The following is a 7,163-nucleotide window of genomic DNA, read 5'->3' as shown; positions in this document are numbered from 1 at the left end:
CTACCCCTATTTAAACACAATAACACATGATTTATCCATTCTTCACCCAAAATATACTAGTTTCTATTAATTTTCTCTCAAGAACAAGCTAGGGTTTCTATTGGGGATTCAAATTCAAGAAGGTTTCACCATCAGTCTTCACAAAATCACAAACTAAGGTATGCATTGTGTTCATTCATGGACTCCTTTAATCCATGAATCCCAAGAATCCCTTTTCTAAATTCATGTTTATGGATTTTCTTTTAAGTTTCATGATTGGGTCGCTCTTGTTCATGTTGATAATGAGAAACTGATTTCTACTCCATGTTGGTTGATAAATTCTACGTGGGTTAAATTATTATAGATATAGATTCAAGCAAACCCATGATTAAACCCTTGAATGATGAAATTAGTATTGAACCATGATGTTTAATTATTGTACAATGATGTTTGCATGTACCATGATCTCATGAACTCAGTCAATTATCAGATATCAGTAGTATTCTGTCAGTCAATAAAATTTAGTAATTTAGCCCATGTCTAGTTTAGTTAAATTATGTTCAGTATCTATTCACATGGGAGTAGAAATTAGCACCGAGTGAACATATGAATGGGGACGCACACTATCAGATGAGGGTGTGATCCTTAGAAGTCATCCGTGCATTCCAGAACTATGTAGCCAGCATAGGTTAAGACATCGACATTGTCCGATGATGGTAGATGAGGTGCATAAACACTGTCAGATAAGGGCCCCACCATTATTGTATAGGGGAAACTTCATATAAGGATTGCCCATAGCTTGTCCTTACTAGTGGTGCGGTATTTACACCCTTCTAATTGGGGTTACAGATTGGACCCCAACTCAGCCATAATGGCATATCAGGGGCATATCTGTTAGATAACTATTTCCCAGAGTTTTACCATCAGTCTCAGTAAAAGAACTCAGATAGTTCTTCAACATTCAAGACTGTCAGATAAAGTAGACTCATATACAAAATGAAACTTAGATAGTTTCATCAAATTTAGGACTGTTAGATAAAGTTAGTCATGTTATCAGTTGTATCAGTTATTCGTATGTCATGTTATGAGTAGTCAGATTCAATAACCATGTTATCACGGTATCAGTTACAGTTCTGTATTCATGCATGTACTCTTGCATTCATGTTAGACATTCAATTAGCATTGATCATGCATGTGAACCCTTGAATATAACTACCTCACAATCATACTCAGTACATTTCATTGTACTGATGTATTTGCGTTATGGTGCTTTCTTTTTATGTTACACCATAGGTTCAAAGATATGAGCTCCAGATCAGCAGTAGATTCCAGTTTTAGCAGTCAGAGTTAGAAGTGAGTCCTCATCATTCGAAGACAAGATTATTCCCTATTATCCCATTAACTAGTTTATTAGTTGGAGTTAGTTGGGGACATGTCCCATTAAATCCTTACTCAGATAGTTCAGCCAGTTAGAGGCTTTCTAGACTATCATATTTTAGCCTTCAGTATTTTTTTTCCAGTTTTTGTTTGGGTATTCTATTACCCCACACAGATGTTATATTATTATTTATATTATGTTTAGTATTGAAACTTATGGTCTTTCAGTGCATGTTTCAGCATTATTATGTCATATAATACAGCATACATGTACAAATATCATCATGGGTTAGCTTGTGGTCCTTCAGGGTCATGAGCACAGTGTAGCATTTTGGGTACCAAATTCGGGGTGTTACAAACTTGGTATAAGGGCCTAAGGTTCAATAGTATCCTAGGAAGTCTGAAAGCCACATCTAGTAGAGTCTTGTACATAAGTGTGTTGTGCTCCACATTTATGTACAGGAGGCTATAAGATGTTTTAGGAATAGTTTCCCTTTTTAAGTATTCATGTCATGCTAGTGAGCATAATCTCAAGTCAATCTCTCAGTCTAATCTATTTCTCCCTTTCCATGCCTCCTACAAGAAGAAACATGAATCAACCAGCCCCTCAGCCCGAAGAACCTTTGGGCAAACATATTTTTTATGTAGAGTTTAGGGCCGCATTCACAACTCTTGCTCAATTAGTTGCCACTCAGAATTAACAGCCAACAATTATTTCGTCCAACCCAGTGGCCAATTCAGTCGCAGCTAGTATTCAGGACTTCTCCTAAATAAATCCTCTATCCTTTATCAGATCTAAGGTAGATGAGGACAATCAGGAATTCATTGATTAGGTTTATAAGGTGATAGACATCATGGGGGTGACTACTGTTGAGAGTGCTGAGCTAGCTGCATGTCGGTTGCAGGATGTGGCTCATACCTGGTTCAAATAGTGGAAGTCACAGAGGTCAAATGATGCATGTCCTATAGAGTGAAAGGAGTTTTTCACCACATTCTTAGATAGATTCTTCACCCAAGTGCTGAGAGAAGCTAAGGTGTTAGAATTCATCAACCTTAAGCAGGACAACATAATAGCGAAAGAGTATTCTCTTATATTTACCCAATCAGCCAGATATACCCCTCATATGGTTGCAAATAGTAGATCAAAGATGAGTAAGTTTGCTTCAGGGGTAATGATAGTGTGGTAAATGAGTGCAGATCCGCTACGCTGAATAATGACATGACTTTAGCCAGGCTTAGAACTCATGCTCAGAAGATAGAGGAGCAGAAGATTAAGCAGAGGTAGAAGCAGATTAACAGAGAAAAGATAGGTAGTTTCAACTTCTCTTAGCCTAATTCAGAAGAAGGAAACCATTCCTAGTTTCTTCATAAGTCATCAGTTCCAGCTCCTTCTTCAGCCAGTGCTCTAGTTCCTAAGTTTAGAGAGGGTAACAGAGATAGAGAGCCAGGCTCTAGGTCTCAGGGTAGTGTTAACAATGCCTGAACTAATCCCCTTTGTCAGACTTGTGGTAAGAACCACAAGGGTGCTTGCAGAGCTTATAGCGATGTATCTTTCAATTGTGATAAACCAGACCACAGATTCAGAGACTGCCCTCGGTCAGGTAATCAGAGACATTTCCGCTCCTCAGCTCATTCCGGTCTCCCAAATCAGTAGGGTGCCACCACCAGTGCTACTAGTGGGCAATGCCCAAATCATCTCTATGCTCTTCTGTCTCGACAGGATCAAGAAAATTTTCTTGATGTAGTTACTGGTACATTACAGATCTTTCAGGTGCATGTTTTCTCTTTGCTAGATCCAGGAGCTTCTTTGTCTTTTTTACTCCCTATATAGCAGGCGATTTCAAAATCAGTCACGAAATCATAGTAGAGCCCTTTTTAGTTTCTACCTAGTGGGCAAAACCATCACAGCTCGGTGGGTATGCAGGAACTGCTCGGTTATGATATTTCAAAAAGTCACTTAAGCGGACTTAGTTGAATTAAAGATGAGTGATTTTGATGTTATCCCACGGTCGAATACAGAAATGGAATAGTCCAGTTTTAGTTTCTGAATGAACCCTTCCTTGAGTGGAAGGGTAATGTATCCGCTTTCAGAGGTCAGCTTGTTCCCTACTTTGGGGCAAGGAAAATGATAGATAAGGATGTGTCTACCATCTTGTTCATGTTAAGGATTCTAGTTCTAAGACTCACAGTCTTGAATCAATCCCAGTAGTGAATGAATATTCAGATGTCTTTCCTGAAGATCTTCTAAAAATTCCTCTTGAAAGTGAAATAGACTTCGGTATTGATCTTCTTCCAGATACTTAGCCTATATCTATTTCTCCATACAGAATGGAACCAACAGAACTCAAAGAACTGAAAGAACAGTTGAAGGATCTCTTAGATAAGGAATTCATCAGACCTAGAGTTTCCCCGTGGGGTGCACCAGTCTTATTCATGTGCAAAAAAGATGATTCTCTCAGAATGTGCATTCATTACCGTCAACTTAATAAGGTCATGATTGTTTACACCTAATATTTTCCCTCCATAACTAAGCTTAATTCAGAGTTTCTTCGATTTTCATATAAAATAACAACATTTATTTTATCTGAATAAAGGATTTTTAAAATATTTTCTGTACGTAATCTTGTTATGTTAAGTAGAGATTATATACTATCATATTCAATTATACGAAATTATATAATTTTGATTCTTAAATATTTGGTTTACAAAATATCGGATCTTAATCAAGGCTTAGATTCAAATGATTAAGATCTTGATTTAAATATAATCTATTCTCAAAAATAATTTATTTGGATAAATATGAGTTTGATTTTATTGATTCAAAAAACTTCAGAATTTAATTAGCTGTTAATTTATTTCAAATATTGTTTTAATTTAGTCAATTTATTAAATTAGACCTTAATTGAAATTAATTTGACCATAATTACAATGTAATTGGTCAATTTAATTCAAATTAGGCTAAAATTTAAATAAGATTGTCTAACTTTTCATCCATTGGCTATTTGATAAATAGCCTAAATCTCTACATTGCTAAAATCCTAATTCTAACCAACAATATTCAGATCCCTTCAGCCCAGTTCCTTTTCATATCAATAGGCCCAAACCACAAACCACCTAAGCCCAAATCTTAAAACACCCCAGCCCACTTTTTAAACAGTGACTCGGCCCATGCCTATTTATTTTCTCTCCACCAACAAACAAAATAAGAAGAACCTTCAACATCAACCAAAACAGCTAAAAACATAATAATCAGCTCCAAACGACCCCAAAACCCAACCTTATACGAACTTCCACCACCAACTCTACACTGATATCATTGAAACCCAACCCAAATTCAGCGAAAACCAGTTTCCCGAGTACCAAGCCAACTCCGTTCGAATTGACCCAACCCTGATCTATACAGATTCGCAAATAATTTGGTTGAATCTTTAAGAATACGATGCGTTGGCCTCTCCAATGGTTGAATCCTAAGATTTTTGGGTTTATTAATACGAATTCGTACACACCTATTGAATTTCTATTGGTTCATGAAGGAACTTCATCGCTTCAAATCCATTGGCTGGAGAATTTGGATTTGATGAAAAAAATTCCAAAATTCGTACAAGTTTGTTTGTGGAAAACATTCCTAAGTTTAAATTTTGAATTCCTTTTTGAAAGAAAATCACAAAATTACCCCAAGAGGCCCCTTTTTTTGTTCCATCGGATTGAAGTCCTAGAAAACCCTAGTTGGTCTCTATAAAAGGGGAGTTTTAGAATTCTCAAAGGGTTTTTTTTTGAAAATTCTAGAGAAGTTCTCTATAGGTTAGAAATTCGAGGGTTGGGAAATTTGGGAAAATTTGAGAGGAAAGACAAGAAAGAGAGAGGAAGAAGAAAGAAAAAGAAATGAAATTCCTAAGAAGTTCAATCTTTCAGTAGAAATTCTGTTGATTTTTAGAGAATTTGTCATCTAGGAAAAAGACTCTGAGTTGACAACAATATTTTCTGGTTGTCGAAATCCTATCATCAACTCTTCGTCCTATTTTTCTTCCCTAGAAGAGGTGAATATACTCTTGTTCTTTTAATGTTGGCACTTTCTGTTTCATCCCCTTTCTCTACATAGAATTAGTTAATATTTTAGTGGTAATTATGAATGAGGCTGGGTTTTGTCTGCTATAGATGGCCGTGATGGCCTTAGGGGTTGTTCTATGATTATCGTTATCCGATTTCACTGAACTAGTGCTTGTGTTATAATTTTCAATGTGATTATACTGAATATACTGTCTTTTAATTGACGCTGTTGGTTATATGAGAGTTATGGTACGAATAAATATTTATATCATCAAGATTGTGCCTTTCCTTTCCAGTTTCCCTTTTTTATATAGGTTTTCTTACTATGCTAGGCTAATTGTTATTATAATTGTTTGATCTGTGATTTTAGCTTCGTGTTGCTTCCCTCAGTTTCGTAATCTGTTATATAAACCTTAATATCGTTAGTTAATTATTTAACCATGGTTTTCATTTTTTCCGTGCTATTTATGGTTTGATTCGCAATCTCTATATTTGAACATTCCTATTTTATTCTAGTTATGTCTTCTTTAGCGTACCTTGGCTCTGATTCGCCCCAGTTTTCTTAAGTCTTGTCCTTAATACAAGGTCACCAGTGATGATTTAATTTACTGAATCAGCAGAATTCAAACTACCTTATAGCTTTTGACTTTTTAGACTGATAGAGATGATGGGTATACATATGCGGTAAGGCGACAGTCCCATGAACTCTTGATGACCCTGCTTTGCGCTTTTGAAAGTTCATTTCAAGTTGAGGTTGAAAAGAGAGTAAGCAGGGCCTCATAGATGTATTTCTGAGAAGTGCGAATGGCGTTCTTGTTATGTGATAATTAAAGAAAGGTGGTACTTTGATCATTCACTATAAACAAGTTAGCCTAGATGTTACAACTTGCTTAATTACATCTTACTCTGCAAACTATCTAGCCTTTCCCTACATCATTTGCTCCCTTTGTTTTAATAGTTAGATGCATGTTAGATTTTCACCTTATCTGCCTTCAGAATAAAATTCCTATGGTTAATTTTATGTTTCCTAGGCTAATCGATGTTCATTCAAGTTGCTTTCCCTCTTCTTTCTTTACTTCTGATTCAGTGATGTTTCATCAGCCTAGAGCTTTTAGGGTTTTGTAAGGCATTTTTGACTATCAAATAATGCTTGAGTATTTACTATTTCCCCCCTCCAAACCTGTTCAAAGTTGTATGTTCCGTTAATGTCAAACTTTCTCGATGTATTGGCATGAGTGTCATATTTTTTTTAGTATGAAAGGTTAGATAATAATAAGTTTGGATGGATGCCTCAGGAATTCAGTTTTAACGAAGATTAGGCATCTAGGGAAGATGTTCTCGTTATTCTACCCTTAATTGATTACCTTGTGTCATGAGGTTTGTTCATCGAAGTTTGAATTTTCTTAGACTGCTCTTGATTCCAAAATTATCATAGTTGCCATCGAATCTTTAAAGAATATGTAAAATATATTCTTTCACAACTATTTTTTCATGTAGTTTTATTACTTTCCTCAGTTGAACAGATTCTTTACTTTAAATCCTAGCCCTTTAGCCTGTTATCTGCAGCTTAGTATGACAAGATTGGATTTTTATTCTGTTTCTCCTAATTATCGATGAATCATTTTTTGCTATAATTTTAAATCCTCAGTCTTGCACCTGTAGTTGCTTGGTTTAGCTTAAGTCCATGGTGAAATGTTGCCTGTTATAGTTCTTTAACTCATCATTTTGATAGTGTAATGATGTTTAGGATAGTTGGACTA

Source organism: Capsicum annuum, chromosome 3 (assembly GCF_002878395.1).
Source record: "Capsicum annuum cultivar UCD-10X-F1 chromosome 3, UCD10Xv1.1, whole genome shotgun sequence".
NCBI lineage: Eukaryota > Viridiplantae > Streptophyta > Magnoliopsida > Solanales > Solanaceae > Capsicum > Capsicum annuum.
Note: the sequence above shows the minus strand (reverse complement) of the source record.